We start from the raw sequence: 27,534 nt of genomic DNA on the forward strand, positions 1-27,534 counted from the left end.
AGGTAACAACATCCCACCATCCAATATAAACACAATTTTTTTTTTTTTTTAAGAACAGAATAAACATGCCAGTGAGAAGTTAACTGTTTCCTTCCTGTGGGCTTTCCTCCACCTCTGGATTTGTTCACACATTGTTTCTACAAAGTAGGATAAAGATGAACAGTTATGTAATACGAACTCGTGATCTTCAAAGTGTCTCCCACAGGTCTGTTTCCTCATCTAACATATGTCGAGCTTTTTCTTTCAACCCTCCTTACCCTCCTAATCTCAACTGTATTTACTATCAAATCTTGTTGGGAGATAGGCTACCTTGCACTCTATAGGCTATTTGTACCTTGGTAAATGCTCTATCACTATGAAAGTTTCATCCAAAATGCAGCTCTTCCTCAGCTCTCAGACACCCTTTTGAAAGCTGGATATTCTCTTGTGATCTCTCTTTTGATCCTATCTCCCTTAGTTCTAGTAGTACTATATCTTCAGGGTTTTTAGATTCTAGAAAGGGCACCATATTTTTCATATTTCTGTAATGTGATTTCCTAACATATTTTTGATTTCTAATTCCTGTCCAATCTTCTTTGTTTACAACTTTGATAGTATTAAACACTTAATGACTGCAGTTTAATTTTTAGTAAATAAACTTTGAAAATCCTGTTATTTTATTAGATCATAATATTTTTATGCCTTTCCTTTTCTAGGTGGTAAAATAGAGACAGCCAAAACTGAAGAGAAAATAAACAATACCCTTCAGGATGTAGCATCTATATTAATTCACAACACATTAGTTGGTCTTACCTGGGGAATTGTTTTCCAACCTGTATGAATGGAATGGCTCAACATAAATAAATGAAGGAAACCAAATCTTTTACTCACATTGATTCGTTCCATTTTTAAGAAAATTTACTAAGTAATGAATCACCCTTATGAAATCATTATAGTTCAAAGAGCTTTTTCTACTTGGGAGATCTCTTTCCTTGGCAGTTCAGGGTGATGTCCAACTTAACTATACTTTGGGTGCTCACAAAATTCTGCTCATTAATATCTCTAATGATGGGACTCAGACACTTTCTTGGGAAGAGAAACTTACAATTAGAGAGATCTTAATAATTAATGAAATATACCAATGAGATAATGAAATTGGGAGCTCTCAGTATACTGCCAGGGATGAAGAAATCTTTTTGAGAATTAGGAATACGCTAGAAGACAATAAAAAAGATCAGATAGTGAACTGAGCAAAATGACCTTTGATGTAAAGCGTCAGCTAGAAATGTCAATCCAATTCAGGACTGGATACAAAGGGACATTGTGTTGCTGAGCAGAGAGGTATTAAGTTACCTGATTATCTTCTCTGGAAGAATGCATTATGGTTTAGACACTTTTATTACCTGAAAGATGTAGACAAATCAGGGAAGATTAACAACCAGTTTTATTAGGAGGTAGCAGATGAGCTGGCGTGAATAGTACTGGTTGTAAGAGTTCTGTATTCTCTTCTCAGCTTTGATATTCTCTCACATGGGAATAGTCATTCTCGAAATTTAGATAGGATAATTTATATTCTGCTCCCCAGAGAAAGGGCAGTTTGGGAACTGGAGGGAGGGAAAGGTTTAAAACAGCATAAAGACCTGAGGTGGTAAAGGGCAGGAGGTTCTATTATAGGATTTCAGCTTTAATTAAAACAACAACAAACAACAACAGTAATAACCATTTGTTAAGCCTTCACTTAACATAAGCTCCATGCATGCTGTATTTGCAACTGAGCTTTGATATATAGTACCTAATTGTTTTTGGTCCATGGAATACAGCTATTCCATAATACTATACTATTATACTCATGTTTCCCTGGAAATATAATTTGCATTCTACTCATTCTAGGAACCCTGATTATGAAATTCAACATCACTTTCAGTTGGTTACTCTTTACTCTAGGGCAGTTTTCTCACCTTGTCACACTTAACCCTGAAGCTGTAACTTAGAGTCTCACAGGAATGCCAGTTGGAAAAGGCTCCTGCCCCTTGCCTTCTGAATGATTTTCTAAATATATTTTTATATATAGTTGCATATTTTATTAATTTGCATTATTTATGAATGTCATTGAACAATGAATTATATAATTTTCTAGCTTATTAGTGAAAATAAGTTGTCCATAATCTAACACTACATCACTATTTTTATACAGGTCGTTATTCCTGGGTGTATTTATTATGGTTCGCCATTTACTAAAGGGTTTCAATTGGTTGACAAAGTATAATTGAACTAAACTTCTTTCAAGTAATGTTGGTGACTCACTAAAGCCCCAATACATTGCACAAATATCTAATTCTATTGGGAAACTCCTATAAACAACAGAATTTCTTCCTTTCCTGATGTTCATTCAAGTTACATTACATTTGGCCCTAATCTCTCTAGTGATCTTCTCTGTGGACTACTTTGAGGGGTAAATGGTGGTGAGAAGCAGGACATTTAAATCTATATATATATTTTAAAGATTTTGTTGATTAATTAATTAATTAATTAACTTATAGAGTACAAGCAGGGGGAGGGGTAGAGAGAGAGGAAGAGAGAGAATCTCAACCAGATTCCACACTGAGGGTGGAGACGGATGGGGGGCTTGATCCCAGGACCAGGAGATCATGACCTGAGCTGAAATCAAGAGTCATATGCTTAACTGACTGAGCCACCCAGACGCCCCTAATCCATGTTTTAAAGGGGCAGAAGAGACTTCAGAAGTCTTGTGATTTTAAGCTTGCCTCAGGAAAACAGAAGCGGACTTGTAATGAACCTTAGTGAAATGGGTCCAAACCCTTATCTAATGAGGTTCCTGGTTGCTGGTGACTTTCTTAGTTACCTTAGCAATCCTCTTCCCACCAAACAACTGCTTCACTTGCCAATATCATTAGACTGTACTCATATTTCTTTTTCCTCTCCCTTTCCGGAAGAACATTTTTAGGCCAAAACAATCCTTTAATAGACCAAAAATATAAGAGATGCTATAGTTCATAAATCGGTTTCTGTTCTCTTAGCTGCTCAACTTGAGACATCTCAAATCTATGAGGCAATATATTATATGGACATGGGACCACTTGTTATCTTCAGCTCTGGGCATCTTCTTAACTGTTAGTTGGGTTTATTTCTCTTCTTGTTCCTCTGTACTCCCTTCTCTATATAGCAACGACAATGATTTCTTTATATGTGAAATCAGACCCTTCCATATCAGTCTCTAATGGCTGCCCATTGCAACTAGAATAAAATCTGAACTGTTCAGTATGAAGCCTGTATTATCTGGATCCTGACTCCTTTTCTGATCACCTCTCCAATATACTTCTCCTTATGCACTGACCTTTCATAATTCACATGCCTAGCTCATTTTAATCTCAGAGTCTTTATAGTTGTTATTCCACTCTACCTGAAATGCTTTTCCTTCAGATTTTCATGTGGCTGGCTTCTAACATTGTTCAAGTCTCAGCCACATGCCATCTCCTTACATGCTATTTCTATTAAGTTATACTCTTTGTTTTCTTCTTTTCACTCATTGGCATGTGTTAGTATGCTTACATATTTATTAACTATTTCCTCTAATTAGAATGTTCCATGAAGAAAAAGGACCTTGTGAGTCCTGCTCCCTATTATATTCCCAGTGCCTATAACAGTAAGGGCTCAATAAATATTTGCTGAATGAATAAATAAATGACTATATGATAAAATAATGGACAGCAAGCAAGAGCAATATCAGTGTTTTTCAGTGGGTCTTTAAATGCACCTTAGATGTTTTTAAAAAAAAAAATGTACTTTCCTAGCACATTAGCATCAAAAGTACTAATTTTACTAATTAAAAGCTTGGACCTTACTGGACATTGATGACTGGTCCAAAATCATGTGGTAAATAAGTATTGCATAATTCTGGTCTTAAATTATGTCAGACCAGTCAGTCCCACAGTGTTTTTCTTGGAACAAAATTGTAAACCAAGGGTAATTAATCTGAGGTTCATCAATAGGCTTGAGGGGGCCTGTGAATCCTTTGACAAGATGCTGTCCTTTTGTGGGGAGATGGTTTGCAGCTTTCATGAGATTACTAGTGGAAGCCTTAAACCAAAAGAAGCTAGAAATCCTTTAGCAATACCACCCTAAAGCACTTTCTATGCCCTCTTCCTCTACGGTAGTTTATGCTCTTTTGAGTACAAAGATGCTAGATAGCAAATTTCAATCACTGCCTTTGTCTATTTGGGTTATGTTCACTTTACCCTACAGCTTTCTCATGACTCAAGCTGTCATTTTGTGGAATAGCAGAGGAGAGACATGTCTGCATCCTCAACTCTGCGAAAACACCTTTGGCTGGTTGGAATTTAATCTAATTTTTACCTGAATATGTTACACATGAGCATTTTAGTAGCTTAACCTCTACATAACTCTGACATTTATTAATTTTACAATCTTGGGAGAAATTTTTAATCTTAGTCCTAGAAGGTTTAAATGAGATAACACTGGGTATGTGGCACCATATGAAATTGCCATTTCTGGAGGTGGAAATTGACAAGGAGAAATGGTTCAACTGGTGGTTAAGTGTTCAAATGTCAACTGCTATTGTTGCTGGAGATATTATTTTCACTTTATAATCTTCTCATCCTATAAATATTTCTACTCATGTTGAAAGTATTATTGGAAGGTGGGGTTGAATTTGCCCATGATTTTAATTTATAATACATTGGCAGTTACCTCCAAGTGACATCTGAGAGACAGCCTGGAGAATGGGCTATAGAAGATGAAATTCATACAGGCTGGTTGTTTTTCTCATTTCCAGAAGCACTTTGAACTGGAAAACTTTTACATGGAGATGAAATCCACAGAGCAGATTCATGGGTTCCATATTGGTTTCCTATTGCTGCTTACGGCTTACAAAACAGGAAAGATTACAGTTCTGGAAGTCAGAAGTCCTTAAAGAAAGGTGCAGGACTGCATTCTTTTTGGAGACCCCAGAGGAGACACCCCCTTTCTGTCTTCTCCAGCTTCTAGACACAACCTGCATTCCGTGGCTCATGGCCCCTCTCCCATCTTCAGAGTCAGCAGTGTCCCATCTTTCATCTCATTTTCTCTGAGATTCTGCTTCATCGTCACATCTTCTCTGACTCTGACCCTACTGCTTCCTTCTTCCTCTTATAAGGACTGTTGTGATCATATTAGGACCACCCAGATAATCTGGATCATCACCCATCTCAAGATCCTTAACTAACTTCTGCAAAGCCCCTTTTGTCATGTTAGGCAACATATTCACAGGTTCTGTGGATTAGGATGGGGAGGGTTGTTATCATGTTATCCCTGTCTAACAGAGATCAAAATCTTCCAGGTACCCAAATTTCAAATAGCAAGCAAGATACTATTTTATTTCTTTAAAGCTCATATCATGGTAAACTACATAGAAGTACTCACATATACTCTCACATAATTTTTAAGAGATAGTAATTTATAACTCCCCAGCTTCCCTTCTGGCCCATTGGTATAGAAATCATAGTCTTAGTTTTGGTTTGCAGTTTATTTTGCTCCTTTATCCAGTTTTAGTTAATCCTTATATCCCAACTTGTTCTTTCTTTGCAGAATTCATACTACTATCTCTAGCCAAAGAATGATTAGTATGGCAAATTCTCTCAGCACTACCTTCTATCAACTCCAGGAATAAAAGATCCAGGTTTCTAGCCAAGAGCCAACCAGGACGATGTTCCAGCATAGTTCATCACACCTTCCTTGTGCCCTTTCCCCAGGCACCACGTATATACAACCTGTCTCTACAGGCTCACCGGCATTTTCAGGTGTTAATGCAAATGACTACACCATGAGAAATCCCCTCTTTCAGCTCCTTGTTTGGATAAATGTAACTCAAATGTCTTCCTTCTTCTCTCACCTAAAATATCTCCTTCCCTGACCTACATCTCCCCGTCCACTCCCTCCTGTGAATATGAGCCTTCCACCACTAAAGCCTCGGCAGCACAGGCCCATCATGACAGCCTAACATCCTTGTCCTGCTGGAAACTATTCAGCATCCAGAGGACCATCTTTATGCTGATAACACTAAAATATAAAATAATGCCAACAGCTGGTGCTACAAATGGCTTTTAAAAACGATGTTCATTCACTAAAATTCCTCTTGCTACTTTTGACATGAAACACGCAGTCTCTAATTATTCTGATCAAGACGGTGAAATACAAAAACAAACTTTAATTGTGTTTAACAGATATTTAATCAGGACTCACTGAACTACAGATTAAAGCTGAAATTCATAAACCATAATTACCCGATTGTCGCAATCTTTTGGTCCACATTCTCCTTCCGTCTGGGCGTCTGGCACCTTGCCCCGAATTTCTTTTACTGTCTTCTCAGCTTCGTTACTGTTCATGTTTTCCAGCAGAGATTTAGCACAGATTACAAAATATCTGTTCTTGGCAACTTTCTTCATTAGCTTTTTTTCCCCTTGCAAAAAAGTTTATTTTTTTTCCTACCAGAGTAGCTGGAACAGGCATACGTTTAGGGTGCTTTTGTGACACAAACTAATTATATAGTTATCAGGAGATAATACGGTAGCGATAACTAGAGTTACTATAGTTATCACGTAGGTATCATGCAATTTCTCCAGTATGCCATGCGGTGTGTCCCCGTCACCATGTAATTACCTCGTGTCACTACTGCATTGTTTTATGGAAAATGCTTTTCTCTCTCCCTAACAAAACCTTTCCACCACATTTGAAAAAAAAAAAAAAAAAGAAGTGGAATTCTTAGTTCTCATTTCTAGTACTGCTCATTCCCAGTAAGATGTCATGCGAATTAAGAGAAACACCTGTCCTTTCTTAAAAATTTGGTTAAGGAGCAAATGGAGCAATTCTGTTTTCTTTTGTTTTGTTCCACCCAGGTGAGGAAGTAATTACCAACTACATATATATATATGTGTATGTGTGTGTGTGTGTGTGTGTGTGTGTGTGTGTATGTGTGTGTGTGTATATATATATATATATATACATATATATATATATATATTTCTTTCTTTTTCTAAAAAAGCAAAGTAACAAACAAACAAACAAAAAAATACCAAAAAAACACACACACAAAAACACTCACCACCCCACCCCACCCTATTTACTTAGGATTCGTTTAGTCTGGCACTTTCCCCCTACTCTTCCCTTTCAAATCTCCGTCACTCACATTTGTTTTTTCCTCGAATTATGGTGTAAATCATTCTTAACAAGCTAGCTTGAAACTTGTCTCACTCAGTAGAAACATATAACGCCACTGTAATTGAAACATGGAACTGCAAGCTTGAAACTCTTTCTAACTATTTTTTTGGGCCAGTCTTCAGAAGGACACACAGAGCTTCCCTTGCAGTGCTATAACCCCTGTGTCACACAGTTAGGATAACATCATAGACCAAGGCAAGAGGATAAAGAGAAGGCTCTGGCAAAAGAAGAGGTGGGTGGTTCCTTTATTCCCCCTAGTTGGGCGGACAACCCTCTGAAGCAAGGACTGTAGTTCCAACTTATTTATCTCCAGTTGATGGCTTGAAGTCTGACCTCACAAAGACCTCTGGCTATGATATCCCACCTGAGAGCTCCAGTTTAAAACAGGATGGAGTGGCTTACTTTGCAGCACAGATGAAAGCTGTTTCCAATTCTGCTTTTATTAGTCACCTCCCCATCTGATAGCTGCCCATTCAGTTGTACACTTAATTCAAGTTGGGGTAAAAATCACCCCCAGATTTCGAAGGGCTGGAAAAATTGCTATTCCATCCTAGAGCATTGTTCTTCAATCACAGAGTTCCTCTAAATACAGTTGACAGCCTTTGAGATGCAAAATGCATCACTTTAATGTAGTAGAGGTCCCCTTCACTGCATTGCCAAATCTATTTAGCAGAATCTTCTTGGAATAATCTGTCCCTAGACCTGAGGATGCGCAGTGATTTTAAGCATTTTAAGCTAACGATAATGGTTAGTGCTGAGAACAGATGTACCTGGCTGTGATGTGATCTATTCCAGTAGGCTTTTATGAGCTGTTCATTCCTATTGACTTAGCATTTTATGTCTGTGCTTTTGCCTGGTGTGATGGTTGCATAGGGGTGTCATGTGTGTATTTTCCTGATGCGTGATGGCTGCACAGGGGGCTGTGTGTATTTTCTCAGTGCAATGGCTACACAGGGTGTTGTGTGTGTGTTTGCCTGGAGTTATAGCTGCACGTGTTATTGTGTGACTCCTACCCCCATTTGATGCCTGCTTGCAGGGTCCTATGTGTATCTTTTTCCTAGTGTGATGGTTGCACTCGTTGCTCTGCTAATGATGGACATTTCTAGCAATTATCTATCTACAGGGTCCTGGGGAAAGAACTGCAGTAAAATCAATAAACAGTGCTAGACAGGCCCTTGTAAATATGAAATGACACCCCTGCATAAATGCCTTTTCCTACCATAGCATGTTAAAATCCAAGTGCTGTTACCTTATTGGCACTAGGATAAAATTTCTATGGTCTCTCCCTCTCTTTCATATATTACAGTCGTCTAGGGGAGTTTGAGATTATTGCTGTTTGGAGGGCTTTTACACACGAATCCATCTAATGACACTTTTCACTACATTGTCCTACACATCACCTCTTACACTCCACCCTGACTTGCTCTGGTACAATAGCTGATGTTCTGAAAGTGAACATGCCTTTCATTTATTCCTACAGTCTCACCAAGCCCTCCCTACATGCCCCCTACATCACGCGCACACCGCCCCCTCCCTCGCCTCTCTGTAGTCTCTGTATCCCTCCTGTGTTCACCAAATGGAACTGACAAAGGAAAGAACCAATGAGGTTAAAGTCTTTTGAAACCCCTGGAATACAGATGAGCTGGGAGGCATCTGGAAACAAAACCAGACACTTGAAATCAAAGAGACAAGTAAATTACTATCCTAATCTAGGAAGAATAACTAAAGGTGTCAGTGGGGTTCCATTGATAGCACTTGGCCCTGGGCCAGAATGCCAAGGGTTCAAACTCCACACCAGCTTTGGGCTCAGGCCCAAGACTTGCCACTGCAGGGCGCAGCAGCATGTGCAGCAGTGTTAAAGGTGTCAGCCTTCTGCAGAGAGGTTAAGTCCAAGTCCTTCCGCCTGCTTGTCATTATGCCCCAGAGGGATGCCGAGATAAACCTAGCTTCCTCTCCAGTGCCTTTCTCAATGGGACGGGCTGTGGAGGAGCTAGTACTCAGTAGCAGTATTCACTAATATCACTGTTGTACACTCACTGAAACCCCCCTTTTCTGATGAGACTGCCTAGGGAATTAAAGTATGTGCAAGAAAATCCAACTCCCCATCAGAAAACCTGATGTCTGGCCTAAAGATTCTTCTATCAATGCAAAGAGCTAAGTTTGGAAACCTAAAACCACGTGTCTAAATGAAAGGAAATGTTTTCATTGGAACAGCTTACATGTCTGGTACACTTGCATAAAAACTATTGCATAGCATTTTAGAGCTAAAATTGCTATAAAATGCTTAATACAGTAAGAATAATTATGAGATTTTGCACGCACAGCTGGTATACAACTAAAGTCTCAGCCACAGATTCAATGGAGCATGGGAAAACCATTTATAAAAATTCCTGGTATGCCAGTTTAACTCACCATCAACAGCCCATCAACACTTCCTCCATTCTTTAGGTGGAAGGGGAAGATATTTACCTATTAAATGCTTTATTTCTTCTTTCATGGATGTCATTAATACTTCATTCAAGGAACTCTAGTTATTGCTTGACAGTAGCAATATAAATTATAACAGGACAAATGACCTGAACCCGAGGTTTCCTTCCCCCTGGGCACAAGGGTAACAAATGCAGTAAATAATAAAGCAAAAGCCCAAATTATGGTGCCTACTTGTAGCACCCGCTCCCCCTTTTACTTCTTCCCTCTATCCCTTCACCTCTTCTTCTCTTCCCTCTTCTCTGAAATTCAAATCTCTTGGTGACTTTCTGGGTACTCTGGATCCCCCTGTCACAGCCTACCCAGGCTTGCCTTGGCCTAGGTAATATCTCAAGGACAGAACTCTTCTTTCTCTTCCTCCAGTCAAATTATAATGGTTCTTTTTTTTCTCCATTCCTTTTGGCTCCAATTAATACTCATTTGAAAGAAGCTAAAGTAGTTTGAACTTTCTGTGGTTAATTATAATTTAATATAGATTATTTCTTGATTAAAAAAAAGTGAATTTAAGAGTCAAAGAAAGAATTTCTTTATTGAAGCCTCTTAGGATCTAAGGAAAATACCAGACAAGGTGAGAAGATTCTAATCAGAGGCACTGCTAGATACTCCACTGCACTGTCTTGGTCAAAAGATGAGGAGCCACTGTAGATATATGGGAACCCCAGGGGGACTCTGCTAACACAAAGGCAACCTGGTACAATATGAACTGAACTGGACAAGAATCAGGAAACTGACGTTGGAGTATCAATCAGCTTTGGTGAAATCATTCATTTCCTTCAGCTGGGAAATGAGGACCCTATACTAGCAAATCTCTATGATTCCTTGCAGCTCTCTGAAAGTCATGTCATGGCTCTCTGATTAAGGATCAGTTGGCTCTTCTGGTTTTTCTGCTTTCTCCAGCCAAAATTAGAGGTTCTGAATAAAAATGGCCAAGAGTAGTTCCACATGGAGCCCTCCTAGCTAAAGGAGTGTTGACACTCATAAGTAAGTTTTAAGCTCTCTGCTTACTACTTGCATACATACTTTGGAGCGGGCCCCTTTATGCTATACAGATATTTTCTTAACATTTTGTTTCTCCCCACGTATTAATTCAACAATCATTTATTGACATTTTCTATATATGAAATGGAGCTAGTCACTGATGATAGAATAGAACAAGATAGCTTCTCTGCTTCCTATGAAGCACAAATGAATCTACTGTTCTTGTCCATTTTTCCTCTCTCCTTCATTTCTATGCATAGACACATATATTTCTTAAACTACAAGGTTAGTATGGAAAAAATGAGAGGAATTGGATTTATGTAATCTGCATCCAGTCCAAAGTACTGTTTATCTTCAATAAAAGAATATGATAATAATTTGTATTAGAAAATTATAGTCATTCAAATATGCCCTTCGAAGGTATAAATGGTATTTCTCAACATGTGTTTTGAGGTCACTGATTTACATTAAGGACAACAATTTGGGTGGCAAGAAAATTATAAAGGTAAAACTATCTCTTCTGCAGATAAAATTCTGGGATAAAATGAGACTCCTGTAAACAGCCTCTGAGAACGTGAGAACACAGAATATTTTTGTTTGGTCTTTTTTCCTCGGCAGATTCAGGGGTCTTATCCCTTCAAACTTTCTTTCCTGAATTAATAATATTAAATTCCATTTGTTGAATACATATTAAATTCCAGACATTTCCAATACACTATTTTACGTTAAGAAAGAGATGCTGCATTGTAGATATTATTACCCTCACTTTACAGATATGAAAACTGAGGCTCAGGAAGGTGAAATAATTTGTCAAAGATCATACAGACAGTATGCAGAGTTGGGATTTAAACTCGGGTCTGTCTTTGAGCAAGGAGCTCCATAAGCATTTCTTGGTTCTACCAAGTCTAACATTATCAAAAAAAATAATCTTGCTTGAATGCTTTATTAGCAAATAAGGAAAACACCCTTTGTAGTCTTTCTTCACAATCATTCACTGCATTACAAATACTACAATGAAAATAGGAGATGGTTAAGATTTTTCTTAGAAGGTTTGGCTACCTTTTCATATTTATTTGGACTGAGATTAATAATTAAATTTGGGGCTTTCAATCAAAGGAAAGGAATGAGCTATTTGCTATCTGAATATGTATTTGTTGTTAATTGATCAGACATGGATAAGGTATATTATTACAACTACATTTGTGAGGTATGATTTATGTTGTTCTACTGCATATTACTCTGTGCTGTTTTTCATTTTCCTGCACTTTGGACTTTTTGTTTTGTTTTTATGAATTTAGTCACAGTTGGTTGTGTTTTGAACTTTGTAAAAATGTAATACTCAGAAAATTTAAAAAAGAAAAAGAAAATATTTTCAAAATGATGTCAAAATCAAATCTACCCTCACTAATTTGATTTGTAGGAAATGGAGAACAAAGTATTGCAAGCAGAATGCTTTTAAATACATCCTAATTACTTCAATGTGCAAATGCATTGACTAAATCAAAGCATGCATTTAACACTTTGCACTTCAATCGTGCTTATTCATCTAAGTTCTATAGGTAACAATTCCACAAGAAAAACAGGCGGCAAACCTCACTATGGCCAATCATTTTACAGTTATTGGAGGAAAACTACTGTTCTAAAGTTCAAGCTTACCTGTCAAGTCAGCTCAGTTCTGGACTAATGCAAAAGACCATTAGTCTAACTAATACAAAATAACAAATAATTTACTGCAGCTACTTAAGTTTTCCTGATTGAGTTTGTCTTTCCTATTCTTCCCTTCTGTTTTCCATGGGGTAGGACGAAGGAGTGGGGGTAGCAAAGCCACATAAGTATTCAGTAGGGTAAGTCCTGGGGAATGATGCCATAGGGCTGGAGGTGATATGCAACTGAGACTGGGATGGAGTCATGATGGCAGGTTTACCTAGAGTTTGGTCTGGGACCAGCTACACCAGAATCACTTGAGGAGGGTGTTAAAAAGACATATATCAAGGTCACACCCCAGAGCAAATCAACTGAATTAGTATGTCGAGGTGGAACTCAAAGATCTACCTTTTAAATGAGCTTCCCAAGTAATTCCTCAGCTCTAAAGCCTGAAACACACTGGCATATGCACTTAAGCTCTCTGATTCTATATCCAGTGTGAGCCCTGTTGGTACACCTACCCTCTGTCCCAGTTGTCAAGATTCATGTGCAAGTAAAACCAGCTGTCCTGGGAGGAATTAATTCTAGTAATAATAGCCCAAGGGCTTAGCCAGGCATGATGCTGTCTGATATGCAAGATCTCATCCACTCTCCAGCGCAAGGACTATGAAGTAAGCATTATTACTCTTCCCCTCTTTTAGATGAAGAAACTGAAATTCAGAGATTGAGAAGCTTACTGTGGGTTTCATACTTGTCATTGCAAGAGCTATTAAGAACTACACTACTTTAATTCTTAGCCTTGTGCCTTGCAAAAAATATACATTTTTTAAAGATTTGCTCATTTATTTGAGAGAGAGAGAGAGAGAGAAATTCTTAAGGAGACTCCCTACCGAGGGTGAAGCCTGATGTGGGGCTCTATCCTAGGACACTGAGATCAACAGTCAGCCCCTTAACTGATCACTTAACCAGGAACCACGAAAAATATGTTCTTGAAAGACGTTTCCTATTGTAAAGGAACTTGCCTAGATGCTAGTTAGATTGGTTACATAATAATACTTAGGGTGTGAACATTTGAAACCAAGTTAACTTTTCCTTCATTTATCTTTACAGATACTAAAGTCATCTAAAGTAAGCTGCTAATCTTTCATTAGTTCATTCAACAATATGCACTTTGCCAGAACCTGAGGTAACAAAGATAAGTAGGACATAACTTCTACCTTCACTGGAATTACTGATCTGAAAATGAGATGAGCTTGTGTATAAATAGTTCTGGATTAACTTGTAGTCAGTGGAGGCCTGAGTGGAGAGAAAGTGGTTCATTTTCCCGGCAGAAGGGAAAGAGGGTGCAGTCTGGAAATGTTTAGTTACTCCAGTACTTTGCCATTGGCTGGTGTAAAGAGTTTAGATTTTAAAAAGGGTTACATTTTTACTTAAACAGTTTGTTAGAAAAGGAGTGGACAAAGTTATTTGTGTATTTTGAGCCAATAAAACTTTATCTGGTTCATTCTTTCTGGCATCTAACTGGGTTCTTTTTTGGCTAAGTTTTGTGTACAGAGCCAAGTAAGTTGTTATGTTTATTCATTCTTATACATAGTAGCCAAGATTCTATTCTTGAGATGGGTGTCTGATAAATTTTATCAGTAGTAGTTTATTCTACCACAAAAAGTGACTTTATACTGACATAATGGCTGTGTCCTTTACTCCATTTTCACGTGTCTCAATTACTCAAAATACTATTATTACTAGATTATGAGGTTTTTACAGGATGAGAAATTTAGAATTTAGAAGTTAAAAACAATTGAAAACATAAAGAGTGATCTAGACTTCTTTTATGATAATCTCATATACACGTGCATGTGCTTTGAGTATATTAATATCAGAACTGACTGACACACTAAAGAAGATGAGTTCTAGAATGTCATGATAACCCAAAAAAATCAACCAAACAAACAAAAAACCAGAGACTCTGAGAAGCACTGGGCAATAGAAACAATGTGCTCTGATTCAGAAAATACATGCCATATCATATTCTATATGATTCCAAAAATCTGTATCACAGATATTTCAAAAGCTTAATAAATTAGAAAAGCAAAACATTTTAATTCCATTAAGGGGAGATAAATAATAAACATGTTATTCATCCCTTACATTGAATTAGCATGACATTTGGAATTAATATTATTTAAATTATTTACTGTTTGCTTAAAATTTTTATTTTTCTAATTATTATAGTATTTTTAGAACATTTCAAAAGTTTAAGAAAAAGAAGAAATAAAATATCACTTAATTCCACCACACAGATGTTCACATTTTAATGTATTTCCTTTGACTGTAATCATATACTTTCAGTTTTTAAATTTAGGATAATGTTAGGTGTACAAGTTTCTTTTGGATCAGATACTTTCTGTTACATTATTTCATGAACAGAATGATATGTAATGATATGTAATAATGTGCAATGGTATATATGCAATGATGTCTATGGATGTCCCATAATTTGTTTAATAATTTCTCCAATGAAATATTTAGGATTTTTAAAATCTTTTCCACTTTTGTAAATGATATTGTGATGAACAACTTTATACATAAATCTCGGTCTAGAGTTTCTATTCCCGATAGATTTCTAGAAGTAAAATTACTGAGTCAAAAAGATACATTTTTAAAGAAAGTTTCTTGACAATATAATGCCATTTTATTTTGTGGAATTTCATGTCAATACATATCCCCACCATCACTATATGAGTGCCAGTTTAACTGCACATGTGCTAGCATTGAGAAGTATTATTGTCATAAATAATGCCTTAAAGTGCTAGTTATACTTCTTCATATGTTTGTTCGACATTTGTATTTCCTCTTTTGTGATTTTTCTTTTCATAATCTTTTTATATTTTTTAAACAAATATTTATCTCAATATCTTCATATTTTTGCTTCCACTCCATCTCTGATGTTATCACTACATTCTGGACTCTCCTTATCTCATCCTGAACCGCGGCATCATTCTGCCTATCTTTATTCCAAATTTCTTCCATTCTGATTTATTCTATACACTGCTGCCTAACAGTACTTTTGAAAATACCATGCTGCTTTTATCCAGATCAATAACCTACCGAAGTCCCAGTTATTTATCTATCAACTAAATTCAACTGCCTTATTCAGGAGAAAATCAATCCCATTCTTGGATATTTCCATATGAACTCTGTTGAACAACCTAGGTTGTTGATGTATGGAGCCTATATGCAGTTAAGTTTTTATATCTGGGTATTTATATATAATAGAGAGAGATACAGACAGATACAATGCTGAATATTAGACATGAAAATTGGAAGGGGCTTTTCAGAGCATCAAGTCCAGCTCTTTATATTTATAAATAAACTGACTCAAAGTGTTCAATAAATTACTCAAGAGAATAGAGCGAGTTAAGTGACAGAACTGGGATCAGAAACCAAGTCTCCCGATTCCCAGTTCAGTGACTTTTAAATAGAGAATAATAAAAATCATTTTTACAATTTAAAGAATAGAAACAGCTAGGAAGGCAGTTTAAATTTCAATCTGTTCTTACAGAGAAAAGATTGTTAAAATCATGCCACATAGGAAACTTGAGTGTTCTTATAAACACAAATATGCACTTCTTATAAATTGATCAAATGTGCCATTAAAATTTCCATAAAATTTGCACATCAGCAATGACCCAGTTTATACTAGTTTGCTTTTTTTCTTGTTAATCTACATTGTTTTATTTAATCTACTTTGCTACAATAGAAGCATCATATTTTTTTTTAGCATGTTACAGATCATCATTAAGTTTCTTGTTAATATCTAGTGGTATTCAAAGGAAATCCAATTTTCTTAGCATCTTCTGTAAAGAATTTCCTTTGACTATAATTGGGGATTTTAAGAACTATCCTTAAAAAGTAAAGCAATAAGAACTACTTCAAAATTCTTCTATTTAAAGAGTAAACAACATGAAGTATTCTGGAAGAACACAGGCTATTAGCAATTGAATATGATGCAATTATTGATATTTAATCACTATTTCATTTCAAGAATCACACAGTATTTGGCAAATGAAAACTTACGGGTAGTTGCTGATGTGAGAATGGGAGTTGCCAGATATATTTATTATTTGTAAGGGCAAAGATGGAAGTAGCTATGAGTGGGACTAACTTGGATAGAAGCACATTGATTGCAAAGGGTTGATTCTTTGTGATCCAAACAAAGGCATGTGTTTGCCTAACAAAAGAACTGGAAGAAAGAGTACATATTAAATCGTACAGTGGCCCAACAGTTTATAAAATCGAAAGTTTAAATGAATAGGTGGGTCATCTAGCAGGGGAGGGAGACTTTAATGACATTTCAGCTATATTTTCTTTCTCTGTATGCATTTCTGTATACAGAAAACAGGTACATTCTTTTCATACCCAACACATATTTACTAAGTACCTACTTTGTGTTGGAAGCTCTCTACTACCCAAATAAGTGGTTTAACTTTTTGTGATTATCCTCTCTTACAGCTGTATTGTAAAACTAATAATAATCTATAGCTGACCTAACGTATTATAACAAAAAAGGGAAACTGAATAGGAGGAGAAATGAAGAAATGGCAACCTAAATTTCTCATTTCATACAACATACAATTTAATTAATGATGATAATTAAAGAAAACAGGACTGGATTTTTAAAAATAATAGTAATCATTATTTGAAGAATAAACTATACCTTATAACTTCTAAATTTACTAGATTAATAACAAGTAGAACCATCATATATCAAAAGAGGAAGAAAAGAGAGAGAGGGAGAGAAAAAAAAAGGGGGATAGAGACATGACCAAGGATATATAAAAACACAGACAATATACAGTGAAATTTCTGAGGTAGGACCAGATATGTTTTTATAAGAATAAATAATAGTTAATTTATACAAAACAGAAATGCCATTGCAGGGTTTTTTTTTTAAATATAAAATCTAAACATAGAGTAGTATTTTAAGAGCACTAGTTTTGGTAGTAGAGAAATTTGAGTTCAAATCTTACTTCTGCCATTTACTAGTTATAACGTCTTTCCTAAGGAGGAGTTTATTTAGCTTATTTGCTTCAATTTCCTAGTTTGTACAGTGGGAATAAAAATAACTCATTATGGAGAGGACAGAATAAGATAATATCTATAAAGTTCAGTGTCTAGTCCAACTAAACATTCAATCATAAATGTTACTTATAATATTTGTTTTAAAATGATATACCTAAATAAAAGAGAGGTGAAAAATCAAAGGAGTGTCACTTAAGATATACTATTAACTAAAAAAACTGATACAGTATAAAATGAGAAAACTGAAGAAGCAGAGTGAAATTTAAAAAAGAAAGTGACCATCTTTACAAAGAAACTAAGAACAGCAAAGGGGGCTGAAGCTATAAGCCTGTTCAATCTGGACCCAGAAACACAGAGAGGTGGCTGGAAGTAATGAAGCCAAAAGGCTCCATATGAAATGGTGGACCTGAGCCTGGCTCACTACTTCAGCAAGAGGCTGCAATAAATTTGGCCAACTGCTACCTGGGGCAATAGCTTATAGACCTGTAGGCACTGAGAGATGGAAGGATAAAGACACAGATTCATGATCAAATACCCTTAAAGAGAAAATGTGAAGCTACCACTACAACATTTGGATTGGGACTAGGAACCCAGGAATCCCAACAGAGGTAACAGCAAAGCCACTAGTCAAGGATGTATGCACAAAGAAAAAAAAAGAGGAAGAAAAAAACCCAAGAGACAAGTTAAAAAAAAAAAAAAAGCCTATGACCCACATTAACCTGCAAAACAAAATTCTAAAACATAGCAAGAAATCTAATGATTAGAAAATGACTAATAAAATTAATAATTAGAACATTCACTACAGGTGAATTTGATTTTATAAAATTGTCTGACAGTGACCTCAACATGAATCTGTTTGTAATGCTCAGAGACAAAAAGATCATACCCATAAAAGAATAAGAAATTATTAAATAACAACAGAGAGTAGTAAGATAAGAATAGTATAGTAGTAAGATAAGAACCAATCAGAAATCTTAAAAATGAAAAATACGTTCAATGAGATTAAAAATGCAATAGGATAATTTAAGATTGGGCAATTTCAAGGAGAGTATTAGTGAGTTGGAAGGTAATATTAAGGAATGCACTCAAAAAAAATCACAGAAAGTAAAATATATCTTTAGAAAATGAAAGAGCAATTGAAATATGTAAATTGACTAGGAACCACTAATATATATCTTATAAAAATCCCTGAAGAAAATGGAGGTAATAACAAAGAAACAATAAAGGAAAAGATATTAACAGAATTTTCTAGCATATAGTCCTGAGGTTAGAAAGTATACCCTGAGTTCATGACTGATAATTCAAGATAAATCCATATCTAGACACATTTGAGAGAAACTATAAGACATCAAGGATATAGAAAAACTTTTAAAAGTCACCAGGGGGAAAAAGCAGACTACTACAAAGAGATGAAAACTAGATTGATAGCAGATTCCTCTTAAGTAATGACAGTTGAAGAACAATTGTGTAAGATTAATTGATTAATATCCTCAACTGCTGAGCAAAAATACCCAGATAAATTGCTATTTAAGATAAAAGATAAAATAAAAACATTTTTAGATATCTAAAAAGAGTATACTCCCCAGGGTTCTCCCAAAAGAAGATGTAATTCAACAAGAAGAAAAGTGAACCCAGAAAGGAAGTCATATCATCCAAGAATAATGGTGGACATAGCAATAGCTAAAATATATGAGTAAATATAATTAGGCATTAACTATAAAAATCAATGATAACCACTTTTGTCTATGTTTAAAACAAATATGTAAAACGAAAACTCCATTCAAAAATTAGAACAGATTGATAATTAGTAGATAAAACATGCTAGGCACCTTTTTTACATTAAGGAGAAAGCCAGAAATACTAGAAGGTGGATTCTTTTTTATTAGAAAAATATATAGTTAGGTATGCATATAAAAATTTAATATGAGCACTAGAGAAACAGATAAGCCACCTACAAATTTCAAGTCAGCAGGAAAATCCATGTCCAGGTCACAAAAAAAACCCTCAAAATTTTTAACTGAACCCATATAAAACACATCCTCTCATTATAATGCAATTAAACTCTGGATCAATAATAAAAATAGAGTAAGTTTAAGTTTAGAAAGTAAAAACATACACTTTAAAGTAACCCAAGGGTTAAAAATAAATCAAGCAGACATTGCAAAATATTTAAAATTGAACAAAACTACATACCAAAACAAGCTATGCAGCTAATGAAAAACTTGGAAGAAAACTTAAAGAGTAAAATTCATCTTTGAAAATAAGAAAAAGCATTGAAATTAAATGAGTAATAATTTAACACAGGAATATAGAGAAAGAAAAATGGTCTAAACTATTAAGAAAGTAGACTGAAGAAAATAATCTTGATAAAAGCACAAAGTAATGATACGTAATACAAAGACACAACAAAGTAGATAAAATAAAATAAAAGACAGGTTTTAAAAAAAGTAAGTGAAACAGAAAAATGTCTAACAATGAGTAAGGAATAAGGCTCAGATCAATAATATTAGGAATAAGACGGGGCATATTAAAAATAAAATTAAAAATCATGAGAGCATTATGAACAATTTTATGCAAATAAGTTTGAAAGTGTAGATTAACTGTTAATTGTATATCTTAAAAAAACTTATTAAAATTGACTTAAGATGAAATATAACACTCGAATAACCAATAACCATGGAAGAAATTGAATTGATAATCATAAGTCCACCCTACTCTATCTTCCCACTCTGGACAGAAAATACCAGGTCCAGATGATTTTTCAGGCAAGTTTAACAACACTTTCAGAGTAGGCAATCCCTATTAATATGACTACTATTTCAGAAACAGAGAAAAAAAAAGAAAGAAATGAAAGTTGCTCAACTTATTTTATGTGGCTAATATCACCATGACATCAAAACTCTACAGTAACAGTTTAAGAAAGGAAAATTAGACTAATCTCCTTGTACAAACATATTACATAAAATACAGCAAATTAAACTCAACAGTAGATTAAAAACACACCAGAACCAAGTAAAGTTTTTTTCCAGGAATGTAAGAAATGTTTAATATCAGGAAATGTATTAATATCCTGTAAAATATTACCATATTAATGGGTAATTTTATCATATTATTGATGTAGAAAATGCACTGGATAAAATTTGACTAGTATTCCTGATTAAAAATGCATTGCAAACTATAAATAGATGCTGGAAACTTTCTTAACTCAATAATTTCGATTTATTCTCCAAATTATCATTAGAGTAAGAAACAGAACAGATATTCATAATATCATTGCTTTAATTCAGTACTCTATAGAGGCCTTAGTCATGCAATATGACAGGAAAAAGAAATTGAACACTTAAGAATTAGAATTTAAGAGAAAAGCTGTCATTATTTACAGATATACATGCCTATGTAAAAAAATCTAAGAGAATTTTCAGTTTAGTTATTAGAACTAATAAAAAAGTTCAGCAAAGTTGCAAAATATACACCAATAATGACTAATAAACAATGAAACAGAAAACAGACTCTATACATAAAAGAACAAAAATCTAAGTAATACGAGAAGAAATCTAACTAAAAATAGGTTCTAGCAAGACCTTTATGGTAAAACATAAAACATTACTAAAGAATATGAAGGAAGATCTGATTTAGTAGAGGAATATAGTCTGTTAATGGGTAGAAAGACATAATTTTATAAAAATGTCAATTCTCCCCCAGATTATTCTCTGAAGTTGATATAATTACAAATAAAATCCAGCAAGGCTTTTGTAAAACTTGACCAACTAATCCTAAATGTATCCTGAATAGCAAAAGGCAAGGGAGCCAAGAGAATTTTAAAGAACAATGTAGAGAGATTTGTCTTACTAGGTAGCAAGAATACGATAAAGTTACGATAATTAAGGCACTGTGGTGTTAGCACAAGAATAGAGAAACAGTTTATTGGTTGAAATAAAGAACCTAAAAAAAAATTAATGTAGGCAAGAGATGGCATTATAAATTAGTGGGTAAGAATGGCTAACTTGTTAAATGGTGCTGGGATAACAGGGTTATCCATGGAAAAAGAATAAAATAGGGTACATGTAAGATATCACATACAAAAATAAATGCCAAGAAGTTTAGAGATTTAAATGTAAAAGGCCAAACTTCTAAACTGTTAGAAGAAAATAAAGGAATGAAGAAAATAAAAGAAGGTTGTCATATGGAAGGATTCACTGATTGATTCCATATGTCATATGGAAGGATTTCTAAATGACACAAATGCACTATATATATCATATATATATACACATACATATGTGTATATATATATATATAAAATATATTTTTTAAAATGTAGGTTCCATACACAGCATGGGGCTTGAACTCATTACCCTGAGATCAAGACTTGCATTCTCTACTGACTGAGTCAGTCAGATGCCCCAGCACAAACTATAAAAGTTAAAATATCAATAACTTAACTGCTTTAAAATTGGAAACTTTTCCAAAATAAGCTACAACAGACAGAGATTAGGAAAATATATTTGTAAGCCCTATTGCCCAAAGAACGAGAATCCAGAATACTACAACCAAAATCAAAACCAAAACCTAAACTGCTCCAAATAACAACAGCAAAACAAATAACCTAACAGAATGATGGGTAAAGATACAAACAGGCAACACACAAAAGAAATCCCAATGGTTTATAAGTTAAAAAAATTTTTTTAAAATGAGATATTATTTAATACCTATCAAATTGACAAAAAATTTAAAAGTCTAGCCATCCCAAATGTTATGAAGTATGTGGAGAAGTTCTCACAGATGGCTAATGGGAATATAAATTGCTACTACCACTTTGGAGAGAAATTTTACATTCCTAGTGAAATTGAAAATGCACGTTTCTTACAGTTAGGCAATTCCTCCTACATGTAAAAACATGTATAAAAATGTAAACTACAGTATTAGTTGTGATTGGGAAATACAAAAAATAACATCTAACAATGAGAGACTCAACAAACAAATCTCTACAGTAGAATACACTTTATAGAAGCCATACAATGGCTTATGGCTTATGTAAAACTAGTTCATAATGACAGAAGTCAGAATAGTTTTGCTTTTTTTTTTTTTTTTAACCCTTTGTTAAAGGTCTGGAGAATATCACACTCAAGAAGGCACAAGGGACTCTTCCTGGGTATGGTGAATGTTGTGTATCTTGGATTGGGTGTTGTCACATGGATTTATACTTACATAAAAGCTCATCGAGCTATATACTTAATTTGTGTATATCATTTTCTGTAACTTAGAATAACAAAAGATAAAAAACAGGTTTAGAAATAAGTGTGCCAAATATTTGTTTAATTTGGGTGTGGATTCTTGTGCGTTCACATTATTCTTTATATTTTTATGTGCCTGAAGTATTTTACTTTAAAATAATTGATAAGACAAACTACTGCTTTTCCTAACTAGAATTAATCAAGGTGAAAGAAAGCTCTAGTGTCACCTTCTTTTCACTGTCCCTGACAATAGATCCCAGGACTCCAGGAATCAGCAAACACTACACAGCCAAACATACTTACATAGTGTTTTTGTCAAAGCAAAAGCAAAACTTTCAATTCAGCTACATGTAGAATCTAGGCTTTCTGAAGTGAGTGACCGGCAGCATATGTTGTTGATATGATGCTACCAATGCACAGAGATCATCTAGTCAGGTTTTCAAAAGATGAAGCGGGGGGTGCCTTGCCAAGGACTTTTCTGATATGAATCAACAGGTGGTTTGGCATCAACATTGCTATTTGCTCGTGTGTTTCACCTCTGGTTTCAGAAAAGAAAAAAGAGACGATACCTTTTCAATGCTGTATTTCAAGTCGACCATATGGAAGGCAAGGTTTTATTCCAGCCAATTCTCTTTCTCTCAAAGCGTGGAGGAAAAGTGCCAGCCACTGCTACTCTCGCCACCAGCCACGGTACAGATGTTTGGAAAATGCAAAAACGGAGAAATGAAACAAAAAGAAAACCCTCAAAAATAAAGTTTTGCATAAATGAAAAATAGAGTATATAATTATCATGGCTGCAAAAAGGTAAATGCATTTTTTATTTTTCCCTTGTGCTAAACTAAGAGCCAAGACGAATAAAAACATTGATGTTTTAACTTAATCAGTGTTTTGTTGAAACTGACAAGGACCAACTAGAAAATGGCTAAAGGTGGGAATAAAAACCAGATTTCTTTTAATCTGATAAAAGTTTTTTTTTATCTCCAAGAATGTTAGAATATGACCTACTTAAATGAATACTTATTAAAGGAACAGACCCATTTAAAAATATATGTTTTCAGGTGCCGAAATGGGAATGGGGAAAGTGTTTCTTTGAAATTTTATAAGAGAAAAATCTTAATTGAAATTGTAATGGTTCCTTATAAGACTCAGATAAAATACAGCTTAGGAATAAATGTCTTCAAACTATTCAAACGTATATATCCCTAAACTGGCTTAGCCAGGAAGCAACCCCCATTATTCCAAAAACAAATGCCCTATTAGACTTAAGTACATCAATATAAGTTATTCAAATGAGACTCTTTGTTTGAAAGAAATTTTGAGGCCCAGCTCTACCACAAACTTGTTTATCTTTGTTCATGTTATTAAACATCTTTGGGTCTCTGTATCCATATATCTCAAGCGTGAGTGTGATACAAAGTCATCGACTATCATCGAGCTCCTTTCCAGCCCTAAAACCCTATGAATTTAATGAAATTACTCTAGCATTCGAATTTTTTTTCTCTCTTCCTTCCTTTATTAAAATAAATAGACAAACAATCATGTAAGTAAGTAAATACATACTAAAAACACATACATATACACTAATCAGCTATCCCTCAGACTAGAAAGAGAGAACATTTTTTTATTGTTGGTGCCATTATCTATTCCCTAATGCGTATTTAAAAAGAGAGTTCCCATAAAAAAAAGACTTTTATTTTTTTCCTGAATTAAAAATAGCATATTATTTCTTTGTCATTTAAGTTCTATTAAAAATATAAAACACAAAATGATTACAGAATCAAGAACTTTAAAAAGAAAGAAAAAGTCACTAGAATTCCTTTTAAATTTCAAATAGTTCATTTACATGTGTTCTTTTACAGAAAATATAAGTGCCCTGCCTCAAACTACCCTCACCTCCTTTTCCAGGGGTAATATCCTTAACTGTGGAAAACACAGGACCCTCTCTCATACCCTTCCTACCTGTCTTCTGAGGTAACAAAGCGGAGGTATAGATTGCAGGCTGAGATATTTGGGATGGGAGTAGAGCATTTCATCTGGGAGACAGTACTGTGGTCAGTTTGCCAAATCGAAAAGCAAGGTAAGTCCCGTCACTACTTTGGCAAGAAATATGGGTTCTCATGGCTAAACTATGATAACGATTTTTACACAAGACTTTTAAAAATGAAAGCACCTGAGGCAACAGCAGAAAATAACTCTGAGAATGCAAGGTTTTCTCGTCGATATTTAAGCCAGACAAGACAATATCAATGAACCTTTAACGGAGGGTCTTAAAAAAAATACAGGGCACCTGACACCTTGATGAGTAAGAGACGCTCAGCTTTATGAAAGGCCAGAGTCTTAGGGCGAAGGCTCCATTGTTCCCAGTGCTGATATGCCCATGGCACCAGTGGAGGCAGAATAATCTGGCCCAATAGGCCAGGCTCCTGTTACAGGCTCCAGCTTAGTTCTGCATGCAGATAAGCCTGGGACCCACCACACTACACACTCCAGGAACACCAAGGGTGGGTCCCCAAGGGAGGAGGGCTACTCAAACAGCAAGGCAAGAATTGGAAGTTGCACAGCGTATGAGCACTCCCTGCTGGCAGCTGAGGTTGGAGATGAAGTGGTAGTGTCTTAGAGAGGGGCTGTCGAAGGTTTCTGTGAGGAGGCTAATGGACCTATCTGACTTTTCAGGGACAAGAGCATGGCTCTGACAAGGTGTAGAGAGATCCAGATGCTATCCTGAATGAGGAGGAGGTTAGGAAAGAGGCTGCTGATGGGAGGAACTCCAAGAACTGGCAAAAATGAGGTTTGAAGCTGGTATACACTTTTCATTAACTTTCCCAGCTATTAACATTTTATAAAGTATATACGGGTCCCCCACGTGTGTGGAGAATGAAGAAGGTGCAGCAGAAAATGAATTTCTGTGCAGCCCCCTTTATTGCAGCAAGAGAATCCTTGGGACAGTGGAATGTGTTTGCAATGTTTATGTTTTACTGGGAAATCTTATCCATAGCCCAAATGGAATTGCCTGGTGCGTCCCCTATTCTGAGGTGCCCACGTTCCAAACAGGTGGTCCCTGTTTATCTGTACAGCCTGGGGCAGCAATACTGGTATCTCCCTAGTGCTCTGTTCTGTTAGGGTTCTTCTGTAGGAGAAGATGAAGGTCAAGATGGCAGCCCGCTAAAAGCAGCAGTATTTCAGTTGCAGGAATAACTTGCTTGTCATCAACTTGTTAATGCAATAGTCAAACATTTCTTTGACATGTACAGTATCAGCTAACTTCAGCAGATAAAGGGTCTAGAACAGGAAGATGCTGCAGATGCTTTAGCTCCGAGGAAGGCTTAGCAGAGCCAAAACGTCAGCAGGGCCTGTTTGTTCCATCCTTTCCATCGGGCTCTGTGAAAGAAATGTTAGATTACTGCAATGACAAGTTTGTGACAAGCAAGTCATTTGTGCAACTGGTGCGCTCCTGTTTTTATCTGTTTACCATTCAGACTTGTGAATGCCATTTCAAGCACTTACAGGATTTCTGGCTCCCATTAAGGGGAAATGGTTCCTCCATGTTTAGAATTTTCTGCCTCAAAGAGAATTACTAAGCAATTATTTATTCCTGTGGTCACAGTGTCACACAAAAGCACTCTTGAGTTGTTTAGTTGGACTCTGAATCATGAAATGGAGTCCTGCAGACTGGATAGCTTGGAGCATCAGAAATTTCTCGTCTAGTTTATTGGAATGACTACAAAGCAAGCCTGTGAGAGTCAATAAAATTGTGGCCAGCTTGAAATACCTTGCTCTTTTGCTCCGGGATCATATATCAAGGCCATATGCTTCAAGGCACATAAATTCACTTGTAATGAGTGGATCCTGAGAAGCCAAGGCCTGACTATGTCACAGACACTGACATGTGATCTAACATATGATAGTTTTGGTGACAAGGACTGCTTTAATTGTTGAGAAGGGAACTTACACAGCTTTCTCCTTGTATTCTGTGGGTAATCACAGGGCCAATCCAAATCCAGAAAACATTTTAAGCATGTGGTTAAAAAAAAAAGTAATATAATATAAAATTTACTGGGGATCATCTTTTCTAGGCTGACTTTTTCTCAGTAAATGGAGACCCTGGCAGATTTTAGATCAAGATTTCAAGACTGATTCATTTGATTCGTCATGTGAGATCACGGAGTGACTTTTGGTGAGTCATTTTAACCTCCTAGGAAGAGGAATAAAATAATAATACCTTGTTCACTCAACGCGAATTGGGCTCAGGGTCAATATTATCAGAGATGAAGAGTACCTTCAGAGTTCAAGAACAAGAATAGTATTTCCTAAAAGCCATGTATTTTTTATGATTTAAAATATTTGCACACTGTTAGTACTGAATTTATGAATAATTACAGGTAGACTTTTCAAAGAACACAGAAGCATGAAGTTTTGAAGCAGAGAGAATACCACAGTATCTTGGGAGGTAGGTCAAAGCTGAAATAGTGTGGACTATTAAGGACCAGATGGAAAGTAATGACGTAAAATGAGGCAGAGCTTGGTATAGGTGACCTGACAATGTTACGGAAATAGATAACAATCCTCACTAAATAAAAATTTTATTGTCAATAATTATCTGCCAGACACTACCTGTGTTACACAATTTACATGTTTAATATAGCCTTCACATGAGCTCAGTGGTGTATGCATTATCATTTTTTAACATGTGGAAATTAAAATTTAGAAAAATTTAAATACGTTACCACAAATCTGTTAAGTAGCGGAGATTTCAAACTAGCTTTCCTCACTCTTAAGCCCTTACACTCTTAACCACTGGAGAACTAAAGCCATTTCCACTGCCTTCAGAAGACTTTTCTCTCTCTGGTATAGTGGAAAACATTTTAATCTGTAAATGCAGATATTCAAGATTTCATAT

At 35.5% G+C, this 27,534-nt stretch overlaps 1 protein-coding gene across 13 annotated transcripts in view; it reads right to left on the reverse strand.

The window, feature by feature from the left end:
• ZBTB20 (zinc finger and BTB domain containing 20) overlaps window positions 1–27,534 on the reverse strand; it is a 774,313-nt gene that overhangs the window by 209,137 nt on the left and 537,642 nt on the right. For 9 of the 13 annotated variants that reach the window (XM_080830744.1, XM_080830736.1, XM_080830746.1 and 6 more), the window contains one exon: window positions 23,207–23,306. The exons of the other annotated variants lie outside the window; for them this stretch is intronic. The gene's annotated coding sequence lies outside the window, so the exon portion shown is untranslated. The remainder of the gene's footprint in view (window positions 1–23,206; window positions 23,307–27,534) is intronic. 13 annotated transcript variants of the gene reach the window in all.

This window comes from Martes martes (genome assembly GCF_963455335.1).
Source record: "Martes martes genome assembly, chromosome: 1".
Lineage (NCBI taxonomy): Eukaryota > Metazoa > Chordata > Mammalia > Carnivora > Mustelidae > Martes > Martes martes.